Source organism: Cygnus olor, chromosome 12, assembly GCF_009769625.2.
Source record: "Cygnus olor isolate bCygOlo1 chromosome 12, bCygOlo1.pri.v2, whole genome shotgun sequence".
In the NCBI taxonomy this organism is placed as follows: Eukaryota; Metazoa; Chordata; class Aves; order Anseriformes; family Anatidae; genus Cygnus; species Cygnus olor.
The window spans coordinates 21,137,171-21,150,663 of NC_049180.1; the positions used below are offsets into that span (position 1 = coordinate 21,137,171).

Here is a 13,493-nt window from a genome sequence, read left to right on the forward strand (position 1 = left end):
CTCCTCTGCGTGCGCCCGTCGGGGCGAGGCTCCGCGCCCTGCCGGGACGGGAGCGGGCACCGGGAGGCTCGGGCGAGACGTGGAAGCTGCCTGGGAAAATTCCCCAGCGTCATTGATTCGCTCTCTTTGTTCTCGAGTCATCGGTGCACAAAGGAGAGAGAGAAATGTGACTTAAAAATTGCAATTAAGCAGCTTTCAGAGCAGGTTTCTTTCATTGGGTGCTACTTCCTATCACATCCCATTTCTGCTCTAAAAAGCACTTCTGATTTTAAAATTAGACTGCATGAAATGCCTCCTATCCTTCTAGAACAACAGTTACTTAAATTACGAGTGGATGTGCCTAAGCAGTCTTCTAATAGTTTCCCACAGATTTGGTCAGGTCTTGAAAGAATGGCATTTTTTTTTCCTCCTGGTTTAAAATATTAACTTCCTTTCAAACATTCCTTAACCTTTAATGTTTTGTAACTTGATGAAAAGGTCATTTTGCTTGGAGTGGATGCATCTGCTCCGTAATTGTTCTAATACCAGGCAGAGCTCCATCCCAACACTACATTCTTTTGTGAGCATTTTTCTTCCCTTAATATACTACTGTTAAGGTTACTGCGAGTAATTGTTTTAAAGGCAGAGAGCCACAGACCAAAGGATGCTCACAGTTTATTTAACTTCCCCAACTTCAGATTTTAAGGGCTGTGTTCAGCAGATGCCATCAGCTGAGCCCTGAGAAGAAGAACCTGTCCGGTTTCCCCTCTCCCCACTGCGAGGGCCCGAGGCAGCATCGGACCCGAGCCAATACCGAGTGTACGGCCCCAGTCGCATAACAAAGTAGTACCAAGAGCCGGCTGAGCTGCTCCCAGCCCGCACCAAGTTTTCCCGAGTTCCTGGTGCACTTCACGCGGAGAGCTGAGCGGCTGCGGGGCGCCGCCGGAGCCCCAGGACCTCTGGGCAGCGGTGCCTCGAGCGTCGGGCGTGACAAGCACGGTGGTAGAAGCGTTGCTAATTAATTATGCCTTAGATTACTTGCTGTGAAGGCAACAGAAGCTTTTCAGCAGGTGGAAATCAGCATCTAGCATTAGCAACAGTAATACTTGGAGCGCCAGCCCGTGCTGGGGCAGCCAGCCCCTGCTCCTCCCCACACGAGAGACGCGGGTGCAGCGCAGCCCCTACCGGCCCCCAACCGGCCCCCCGCGCAGGTGGGCGAGCAGCATTTGTTCACCACACTGAGGCTGCTCCGGCACAGGAGCGGTGATACCTGGCTGCCTAGCGGAGATCAGAGCACGAACCTTAAACCGAAGCAATGAATCCCTCTAAAATACGGCGAAGTTTTCTTAATTCTTATACAATTCAAACATCCAGAGAGTATGTTTAATTAAAACTTGGCTAAGCATTTTTTTAAGATTAAAAAAAAAAAAAACACAACACAAAGAAACAAGCTAATTATATTGTTTAATATTCTAATATTCTTTTTTTTTTTTTTTTTTAAATAACACACTTTTCAAGCCAGGCCAATCCCTCGAGGACCACTTCCTCATTTATAAGGTAGACCCCAATGGGAGCTAAAAAGAGGCTATTTTATTAGAAGAAAATGTATTCTGAAAGAGGAGCCATACAAAGATAACCCCACATCACATATATCAGTATGGAGGCTGGAATACATATTTCAATGATGCAAATCTTCCCCAATCATAATTTGCTCATTGGTGTTACCAAAAGCCCAGATACTGCTGTCTATTTGTTCTTGTATTTTTCACCCCACTAATGCTTTTAACTAAAATTATTTTTTGAATTTACCTTATTTAATGAATTTAAAGGTCAGTCCTCTTCCTTTCCATATGCAAATCCTATTAATAGTAGAGGTTTGATATTAACAGGAGCTAATAGAGTAGATGCTCCCTTCACACTGAAACCCCAGAAGAGAACAAAGTAACCTCAGGATAACTTCCCTTAACGCATTGCTTCTTTGAGTACCCGACCACCAGTAGCAGTACTTTGCAAGCAGGAGGAACGAGGGACACAGGAGAGCACACAGGGCCTCCCCCACTTCCAAACACAGACCAAGGGTCAGTTGCAGCCACAGCCCCTGCCCACTGAAGCCCAGCAGGCCGAGAGGTGCCACCACCAGGAGACCCATCCTCCCAGAGGCCCTCAAGCTCCCCTCTGATGCTGACAGGCTCCAGCTGGGAGATCCCAGCTGCTGATCAGAGAAAGATGGGACTGCAGGTGAGGCAGGGGCTGGTGAGCTTACTCTTCCGCCTGCTTCTGCCAGGCCTAGGGCCATTAACTGTTTTGTCACTGTCTTTCTACCTGTATTTGTTTTTTGATTGTATTTTTTTAACTACAGCTGTTGGTGTTAAAACAACAGCACTTGCATGCCATGAAGGGGGAGGTGGGGAAAGGGAGAGGTAACCTCAGTGCTTTCCTCTGCAGGCCCTACAGGAAAAAGCTCCCTCTCTAATGAGAGAGGAACAATCCTGGCTTATTTAGGCAATAGAGGAAACTAGCTGTCGTGTTTTCCAAGCAGATGAATCTAGATGCCAAAGAGCAAAGCACTGAAACCCAGAGCAGCTTCTTCCTTAGTGGGGGACAGAGAAGCTTCTGCAGCCTCTGGCTTGTTAAGGACAACCTGAAGTACCAGGGAGGAGAAAGGGACGAGTCACAGATCTCTAATTCACCTCCTCTGGAAAGGCACTGGCCTGTTCCCTCCCTGGGCATCTCGCAGGGAGCCCAGCTTCGCTGCTGCCTCCCTCACAGATTCCATCCCTTAAAAAATGTTTTGTATAAAAAGCTCCCTGCAAACTTGATACCTTTAATACCCCAAGGCAAATGCTGGTGCTAACTCCACTGACTTTCGTGGAGTTCTGCCCAGTTCTGATGAATGTGGAAGCAGTGGACCTCAAGCCAGCTCCAGATATGCTCAGCTGCTTGGTTTCCAGTAACAGGTAATGAAATAGAGAAAAAAGCCTGCTACAGACAGAAGCAAGTATCTTAAGCAGTCAGCAAGTACTTCAATTTAAATAATCTCATTCACAAAAAAAATCAACCAACCAAACAAACAAATAAAATGACAACAACCCGCCCTAGCCAGATACAATTGCTGTAAACCCAAGAGGCTGATGTGCAGAGGGTTTAGGTTCCAGCACAGGAGCTGGCCCTGGGAGCTGTGGCCGGAGCCCTGCAACCTGTGATACTGCTCTTGGTCTCCCCGACCTCCGAGCCACAGGAGGCTGGGGTGACAGCAAGAACTGGCAGTGCCAGCCCCCTGGAGAACACAAATCTGCTGCTTGGATGGACGGAGGTGTGGGCCAAATCCTGCTTGGCAGGTGGGATGTGCTACAGACCTGCTGAAATGCAGCTCTGGGAAGTGAGAGTCCTCATGATAAAGGCAGCAGAGATACCGCTTCTGGCTCCTCGCAGACTGAAGCAGATAATATCGCCTCGTACCGTGGCTTACATTAAGGTCACCTTTTCTTTCACAGCCTTGATGTGGCCATAGCTTTGGCAAGGGAAGGGCTGGAGGGTAGGAAGCACACAGATAAAAGGCTTTCCGTTACTGAGGAAGCCTGGGCCCTATAATTTTGATTATAGGCTGATATGTGCTCACAACTCCCATTGACTTCTATGCAAATAAGAAGTCACAGAATTAGGTCTCATCTTTGAAGTGCACGGCAAAATTAGACTTATACAGCTCGTGTTTTGTGTGAGTGCTGATTGCTGCCAGCATCCTGTCTCCAGCCAAACAGCAAAACTGTAATTGTCCAAGTACATCACAGGCTTGAAGAGTTTGCATTTCACAAAACATTAGGTATAAATCACTCCCACAAGCAGGAGCCTGGACTGAGTGGAACAGTGCCGTTGTCTGTTGTAGCAAATCTGATGTTCCTGGATTCGAATCTGCTACAGGCGTTCTGGATTTTAATTAATATATTGCTTCATATGTATGAGAATTTCTCTCCTTTTTTTTTGTTTTCACACACTGCATTTTTAGTTTCAACAAAGCATATTCTCTGTATTACTCTCCAAAGCAATTGAATAAATATCACAGACTTTATAGATCTGGTAGCCTTTCCAGTGAACAACACAGCAGTCATGCTTCACAGGAAAGGGATAACATCCGAGAGTGCAGCTGATAAGAGCAACAATTTACAAAGCAAGAGATCTGTTATGCAGTGAAAGCTTTATTACCATGACTTGATGTTACATCTACAACACAAGGGTTAATCATTGCAGCAGTTTGCAGCTGGTTTGTGCTCTCAGGGGAGTCATAGCAATAGACTCCTGCATGTAAGACAAGGTCAGTGCTGCTCTCCCGGGGTCAGCAGGCCACGTGATAACACAACTCCCGAACTTCGGCTCCGAGGAGACACAGGTGCCAAACCCATTTTGTGGTCTCTGCTAGACTGCTTCTTGTGGTTTTTATTCCCCTCAATAAAAACACATACATAGCTCTGTGGTATATAATTGGATGGCGAGTTTTCAGAGCTACCCATCAGCGTGAGTTTTCTGTGGCAGCAGCGGGCTCATGAGTTTGCCGGGTACATGTAACATTTCATGGGAGACTTATTCTTAGTGGACTGAGAAAGCAGAGCAGTCAGTGCCAAGTTTAAGGGCCAAATCCTGCATAATTTGTTCAGTCTCATTGTTTAAAACGCTCACATCAGTAAAGTGAGCGGAATTGGACTTAAACATTTTATTAATATTTATCTTCTATTGCTACAAGACCCAACAATAATCAAATAAGAAAAATTTTAATCCTCAAATGCAGCTCTAATCTTCAAATTGGTTAGCTTATCAGAGGAGGAACATTTATTTTCAAAGACAGGCTGCTCAGAACGATCAGCTGAAACAGAAACCTGTAAGTGAAAGGATGTAAGTTTATTGGGCACTGTTGTCTATATTTATCGTTTCTGGTCAACCCACATCTCTGTTTTTATATGCATGTGTCAAAAATTAATATACAGTAAACTTCACCAATAGTTTTAAAAGATTCTAAAATATAACAAAATCAATAAATGATGTTCTGGCATAAACGTTTCTGTAGCTGAGGGTGGTCAGGTTCAAAGGGCAACATCTGACCATTTCTCTTTCCCACCCTGCTGCGGAGTAAGACCCTCCCCTCAACTTCAAATCACTGGGGAGAGGGTAATTTAAGCTATACTTGATGTACCCTATACATCACTGTCTTCAGGACCAGGTTTAAAATTAAACTCTGATGTACAAAGTTAAACAAAAATGAGATAAAAATTGGCAGGGGTTGAAGAGGGTCAAAGTAGTCAAAACACAAGGTAGACCATTGCTTCTTTTGATTTATGTTATTCTGTGCACTAAAAAAAAATAAAATTATAGCTCTCATGGAGACTTTTTTTCATTGAGAATAACGCATTCCTAATTTGTTTTCTATAGACTTATAGGGCATTTGCTCTGGGAGAGGAAAGCATCTATTTATCTATTTATTTATAATCTATTTATCTATTTATTTATTTATTTTGGCAGGGGCCAAATATCATCAACTGTTGGCAGAATATTCAAGTTATCATTAGATGCGACCTTTGTCACTCAACAGCAAGTGAAAGAGAATAGTTTTTCACTTTCTGTCAGTCGTTATCTTACAATGCACATACATATAGCCTTATAGTCATGGAGTTTTGCTTTCAGGCAACTCTTTTAAACACAAACAATGTCCTATAGCTACATTTGGTAACAGAAAGAAAGAGTTCCGTGAATGTTTCCTTTTGCATGTTTTACATGCACATAATGCAGTTACCCTCCAGAAATTCAGTTCAGAAAAGGTACCAAACAGGATTCTTTTGAAACCAATTCAAGAAAATCCTTGCAGGAAGTTAATTTTTTATGACGTAGTCAACTTTTCCACATATTGCCTTTTACATGGTTAGAGTGTGGATTGCAGGCAGAATAATTTGGAATTGTAATCTATATTTTCTCTAATATGATAATGAAATCAACAACTATCCACTGGAATCTAATGTTGTTGTTTTTTTTCTGTGCTACTCCAGTGAGAGGAATAAAAGGGTTCGACTGGCTAAACTGCTGCATTCATGGGAAAATGAAGAAATATCATGTCCTTGGACAGCTAATAAATAAAAAGGCTTAATTTAAACATAATGGTTGACATGTAAGGATCTTGAAATCTTTTAAAAACTGATTAAATGATTTTTTGGGAGAAGGTTTTTAATTTTATGTATGAGGAACTCCTGTTGACTTCATATGGATTGCAGCCAACTGAAGTTAGGCATGTTCTTAAGTCTTGGGCTGTATCAGGGCATTGGACAACAAAGGGATCAAAACTCTAAAAATGCCTGAGCTTGGTTTTAAATCTAACAGGAGGAAAAATTATGCTATCCAGACAACAATAAAAGAGGAGTTTTTATAGCATTGTTTCATTAATAGTGACAATGTAGATTCTTTGTTAATTTACTGAGGACATATCCCCTGTTTAATATGCAGATTTTAGTCTTTCAATAAGTCCAAGTGATTCACTGTATAAAATGTATTTTATATGTGTGATTTTACAGGACTGACCTGCATACGTGCCTTTAATATGCATGATTTGGTAAACAATTTATGTAGTAATTAATAAATACAGTTCTTCCCAAACACATGGTTAGGAAGCTGAAAATGAAACAGGTATAAAACCAGCAAATTGTTTTAATAGGAACAGCAAGCAAAGGTAAGGATCAAACATCATAATGGGTCCCTCACTTGTGGTCTAGTGTGCCAAACCCTCTCAATGTAACAACTAAGCTGTATTTTTTCTCCTATCAATGAAGACATTTTCAATGTATTTGTTTTATTTTAGTTTTGTTTGTTTGTCTAAGTCTTTTGGGGTTGCACAGAGGACTACTCACAAACTGTAACAATAGCAGACCATACGCAGCAAAGAGCAGATACAAGAGGTAGTTGGTTAGGAAATTATGATCCAAAATTTTCCTATGTCTATTATGCTTTGGGAATCAGGAGACCTATGAACTAAGGAGATGGTCACAAAGGTCACAAGGACGTGCCACAGTATTCATGAAAGATGAAAATGCTTTGAGAGCCTTTAGATTTTCAGAATGAAGGTTCAAACAGAATGCAGGAGCTACTCTGAGGCTAGTAACTGCTCAGAAATCAAGTGAAGAACAAAAAGACACATGGAAAAAATTAAAAAGAGAGAGAATATCAGCTATAAGAAACACAAGTAACCCTTTAAAATCATGTGATTTGCATGAGTGATGTCTTTTATTCATTTATCCATGCAGCAATTAGGAGTTCTTCCTTAGGAGAGGTGTGTGGCATAGAAAATGAACTGATTGATTCCTTCTTGCACCAAGCAGCTGATTGCGGTTAACTGATTCATCTCACAGATGTTGTACTTACTGCGTTACCACACACAATCATCCAAGCCTAAGATGCATCAAGGGTGCCTGTGTGTGCTTGTTCTGTAAGGGCCTAACGCAGAACTCATCAAAGTCAGCAAAAAGGTTTCCCCCGACTTTGCAGAGTTCTGGCTTGGGCCTTTTCCATCTACCTGGCTGTGAGAGAGGTTTTCATTTCAGTGCAGCTGTGACACTCAGTTTGCTCCTCTGCCCTATATTGTCTGGTTTTAGTGCATGGCATTCTTAGAGAGTGAAATTTACCCACCAATATGCACAAATACTCTATTTATTAATGACATTTCTTCAGTCACTGTTTTATCAGGAAAGCAATCTTACAAGAGGCTTATTCTGAGTGTTCAGTACATTAACTTGCTCAGACACTGGCAAAGGTAAAGAACTGAGTATATAATTTAATAACCCCCCCTCGCCCCCCCAAGTAATTATTATTCACTCAGTGAAACCCAGGGTTTGCAGAGGCCCAGTCAAAGGCCTAAGCACCATTTAAGTCCAGCTTATTCCCTGGGGCATCTGAACTGGGCCACATTTTATTAAATTATAATAGAAAGACTGCCATGTCAAGTATACCGATGCTGAAAGACCCATCCCCACAAGACCTCACACGGATAAGTAATCATCACTTATGCTAATAGCACATTTGACTTCTGTGGGATGACACAGGAGGATGGACTACTTACTTGACTAAGATTAGTAAGAACGGGCATGTTACACAGAACAAATGACTTCTAAATATCCAGCTGCAGCAAAGTGCTGACTCCTATCAGTGAGTGTTGTGAGGGTGAATGAACGGCAGGATATGATCTTTAGAAACCTCACTGAATACAATTATTGAATTGGTGACAGTTTTGCAGATTTCTAACTCATAATAAACCTCAACTTTGTCTCCTCAGTTACATGCTTCTCTCCAGTTTCTCTGCCCTGCTTTCCTTTTCTTTTGCCATAATCCCACAATTCACTTCTTTATTTTTCACTCTTTCTTCTTTAAAGTTTGCAAGTGAATTTAGTTGTTTTTGATATGCATTTAAGCAATAGCCACAAAGCTACAAGCGCTCCTATTTAACAGCAGAGCAGACTACTTGATAGCATCTCTACATTGCCCTGCCAATGTTCCTCCCCTCTGCTCTGCTGGGATCAGTGCAGTCTCTATGCTCATTTAGTCCTTGGCTTCTCCCTTCAAACCTGACAATAAGGGCATCATACAGGGTATAGTATTCCAGTGTTTTTTGTCTGAAAAAAAATGCCTGTTAGGGCCTCTGTTTAATACAATTTCATTTGATGCAGGTCACAGAAACAAATAGATGTTTTGCCTTATGCTTTACAGTGCATTTGTAGCAGCATCCTAGAAAGGGAAAATCTTCACATCCAACCTGCCTCAGTTTCACTTATTTGTCCTCAAGTTCCTTTTGGCAAAGTTTTTCTTGCTTATTTTACTTCCACTCATATAAAAAGTATTTTACTGCAGTTAGATAGAGTTGCGCTCCCTCATTCTCATATCCTGATCCTACTTTTAAATCTTTTTTTTTTGTTGTTTTTCTTTTACCACTGGCTGGAGAAGTTTTATCTAAAAGTAATGTTGTCTTGATCACTGGTGACTGGCTTCTATTTTTGTTGTTGTTGTTTTTTATGAATCCAGAATTAATTTGTTTCTAAGACCTGGAAAGACCATGAATGGTGAAAAATATTTTTGTACAGCCTTTTTAACTAGTATACATATTTCATCCATTATCAAAATCCCAAAGCCTAAATGGTATAACCTAATTCCAAAGGGATCCTTAGATCCTACTTTTGGTTGACCTGTATTGTAGAGAACTACATAAACATTACTAAGTCAAAGAAAATAAGTATTATAGCATTAGCAGTATTCTCAAATGAGAATTTTCCATTTTCTTGGGGGCTAATAGCTCAGCTGCAATGATTGTTCTGTGTGTGTGTACCTGTGTTTTGCCAATCACATAAGTGAAATAAAAGTGCCCTAATTTCTGCAACTTTGCTTTCATTACACTGTAAAGCACTAAAAGCAGAAACAGTTTCCTGAAGAACCCCTTCATAGCAGGCCCTTGAACAAGATGACTGTTTCTAATAAGCAACAGCTGTCATTGTGGTTTTACTAGTCAAATGATTCATGTCTTTTGCTCAGAAATGATAAGTGGAACAAATGTTTACTTAGATATGTAACAGAGAAACAATTGAAAAATAGTAGACTGTCAAGTAGAAATATTTTCCTGTTATCTGATCCTTAACAATTAGCTCGAACTGTTTTTTAGTCAAAAGGCACTGTTACAGCAGTGCATTTAGAATGGTTAAGAGTTTAGCACTGAGAGTTTTGCAAACCAAATTCAGCAGGCTGGTTTGCAAAAGTTTGCAGTGGCCCTGGAGGCTTAGGGGGGACACAAGCAGCTCTGTGCCGGCTGCTGCTCCCACCCTAATTCCAGGCAATCCCCCCTCCTACCTTTAGTCACCTCTGAAAGGAAGACAGTGAACTTACCATTTCCACTTGGTTTCTGTTTTGTCTTCAGGGAATGCTGAAGTGCTTCTCTGCTGCTTGGGCTTGACTGAATACCCTCTGTTGGCTACTGCTGCCCCAGGATTTTACGGGGACTGCTGGGCAGAGCAGATTAAAGAGCAGGAAAAGTATTCTGATGCAGGAGATTCCAGGCTCTGTTCAAGGACAAAAAGATTGCATTACTCATTGGATGCTGGGAAGGAGAACCTAAAAGACCCTTGATATCTCTGCTGAACCTGGAAGCTGCCACAGTCAGAGATTTGACACCGCTGTGGCATCTCAGGGCTAGAGGTTAATTTTTGTAAAGTGCTAGAGGAAGCAGTGGTAGAGTAATTTTCATGAGCCTAAGAGGACAGCATTAAAAAACAGTGTCTTCTGCCATGGAAAGGTAGATCTGGGGGAGAAACAAGCACAGAGGATTGAGGGAGCCCTGGGATGCTCAGTATGCAGATGATACCGTCGTACACCTACAATTTATTTGAACTTACATTGATGATTGCCAGTAGAGCAGGGTTTAAATCCACGTTTATTTTGCACAGATTCTGGACTTTGTTGCTTTTTCAGAACTCCCTCTTCAGTATTGCTGCATAACACTGCACTGAGTTGTGTTGGAAGATTCTCTGAGCTTTGGTTTCCCATCTGTAAAATGGAGCTAATATTTCCTTTTTTCCCAGCCTTTAGTTAGCTTACAAGGCTCCTGGGACCAACATTCTTATATTGTGTGTTTCTGTATTGTCTCATACAACAAGACCCCGATCTCAGTTGAAGCCTGTAAGTATCGCTGAAACATAAATAGATGATAATAAAAATATGATTTTGACTCAAGATGGAATTCTGTATTCTGGAGAGTGAAATAAAATATGTACTCAAATCTACTAAAGTGTAACCATGAGATCAAATGATAAAATTCTTCTAGCAACAAAGAGTTGACACAAATTTGTGAGATTAAACTGAACCAACTCAACAGAGGCTTGTTCTGGAGACTTATTTATATAAAGTATATGAAAAAAGTAAGTGAGATGATCAAATTACCCTCACAGCATGGATTTTGACATGGATGTAGACTAACCGAGTCACTGGAGGACTGAGCAGGTGCATCGTTCTAATTATACCTTCAGTCATGTGAGGAAGGAGCAAACTTCCCAGTTGCTTCCCTGGTGGAGATAAGGTGTTATCAGCAAATGAGAGGGGAGAGCAAGGACAAGGCACCTGATGGGAGAAAGAGGAGGGAAGGAGGAGGCTAAGAGAGCACGTTCATAATGCTCCTCATCTTTTAAAACTGTATACACATATCTACTCTGAGCCATTCGGATGCCACTTTTGGTACTCAATTCATGTGCCTCTGAGTAATGCTTTCTTATGGTGAGGCATGCAACATTTATTATTTTTTTTTAATATTTTCTCAATTATGGTCTTGTAGTGAGATAGCTAGCTAAATATAATGATTTATTTGTTTATTAATTAATCAGCAACAGGCACACTAGGAGTTACAATCCAAGCAGTCCCCCACACAGGTTTTTATCACCATATACCATAACCCTAGGGAAATGCTTTTTTTTTTTTTTTTTTTTTTTTTTCAGGAGCATAAATGGATATTTCTATAAATTGCGACTACTTGGGTGCATGTAATATGCAATTTTATTCATCTTTGTATTCCAGGTGAATCCAGACTAGACTACCAGCCCCTAGGGGATTCTGCTTCATAAAATTATCAGTATTCAAAGAATGATTGTAGATGTTGTAGCTTAACAGCAGGTGAATGGTCCTTATCTGAATATTAAATAAAGTGCAACTGGATTTCTAGGTTCTCTCTGACTAAATGTTTGCAAAGTCATTAGTGAAAGCATGCAGCTATAATCCCAGCTACTTTTTCTTACAAAGGATTTCCGCTTTTGTTTTTAATTCCTTTACAGGATGAATTGTTCATCTCCCTTTCCTATGCACACTATCTTGTCCCTTGGCTGGACTACCAGAAACATCAGGGAGCTGCCTTGTAAGTAGTACCTACACTCTTCATTTTTTAAAAAAAAAACATAAACAAAAGAAACCTAGGGAAGAGCAAGAAAAAGACAGATTTATTATTTCCTCTGAAGATTATCAGAGCTCTGAGTGTTGGGAAAAGGCTGTTTAGTAAACTGCTCCTTTGTCCTTCCAAGTTCTGGGAACTTGAGCTCTATATTTGATTTCCTTATTGCATGATCTGCAAGCAGCTTTGTATATTTATTTAGTAAAAGCTTTTTATTACTGTTTTAAAATGGGAGATTTTATATACTTGAAAACTGTTTCAGTAGCATGATAGTGGATGCTATACGAATATACTAGATAGTTGCGTTGTGAGAAAATTAATAGCAACAAAGAAAAAGAACAAAAATACCCCCTGCTGAGCAGAAGGGAACAGACCAGAACCAGCATAGCAAAATTACTGGAGATAAAGGAAGAAGAATTACTGTGGGACTATATAAAATACAGTCTTGTGGTACAAGCTGTGTTTCAGTCCCTAGCTGTGAAGAGCACAGATATCCTGCTAGAGAGGGGATCCATTTTTAAGAGGACTTTTCAAAATTCTGCAGCAAGATAGCTGGGCTAGGACATCAGCTGTATCCTTTGCCAGGCACCACAAAAGCTTTGGGGTGCCTGGACCATCAGTAGCAAAGCATGTTATCACAATAACTTCAAATCTTGCATTTTAATTGAATATCAATCTACCTATCTAGATATATAAAACAGCAACGGAGCCATCACTACAGTAAGCCATGTACTAATTTTACATGCATTCCCATTTATTCTAAGCTGTAACACGTTGAGTTTTCAGCATGGCATAGACTAACATCTTTAGTTTTCAAGCAATATACCTCTTGGTGCTGCTTCAGGCTGCTGCAGACTCAGGCAGATGTTATTGCTCCTGTCTACAAGTCTTCCTGCTCACCTCTGCAGAAATGTGTAGTAGAAACACTTCAAAAAGGGAGGAGGGAAGAAAGCTGAGCACAGTTCTGTGCTTAGCTCTGAATTATCCAGCAAGCCATGCAGTCTCAGGGATTAGGGAATACAAGGAACTCTGTTTATACATGCCAAAGTCTTTTTTTTTTTTTCTGTAAAAGAAATAGAGAGAGCTTTTTCTAGTATGTGAGCACTGCTATGAATCTTTACTTTTAAAATGTACTAAAATGGACAAAAATAACTAGTTAAACAATGCAAAGTAGATTTCCTCAGTTTCCTTCAAATACTGCTCTCCTTCCACCCCCCACACCACTCTACCGCAGCTCTTTTTCAAAACCTATCCATGAAGGTATGCAACACCTATTATAACTTCTTGTTGACTGTGCAAGAATATAAAGCTCTTAAGTTCTGGAAGTGCACTAATTCACACTCTTCCCCCTAGAAATGGATACTCTATAGCTCTCTGACTTCTCTAGTTTTGTTCCTCGAGGCATCTGCAGTGGGTGCTGCTCTGGGCCCATTCTGGGTTTTGTACCTATGCTACAGCTGTCAGCAATTTATGAAACAACCTGAAGCAGCATGTGTTTTTCTAGTCCCGTATTCCTAAGTATATTTATGTGAAAGTGAACTGAACAGTAATTACAGTATCAGTTCTGATATTCTTG

The 13,493-nt window shown here is 40.9% G+C and overlaps 1 long non-coding RNA gene across 1 annotated transcript; it reads right to left on the reverse strand.

Annotated features, from left to right (window-relative positions):
- Positions 1-9,877: 9,877 nt before the first annotated feature.
- Positions 9,878-12,972, reverse strand: LOC121076644. The gene is made up of 4 exons (XR_005823642.1): positions 12,744-12,972; positions 10,961-11,100; positions 10,380-10,672; positions 9,878-10,046 (listed from the first exon to the last, which is right to left on the reverse strand). It is a non-coding gene; the product is annotated as an uncharacterized LOC121076644 (long non-coding RNA).
- Positions 12,973-13,493: the final 521 nt, after the last annotated feature.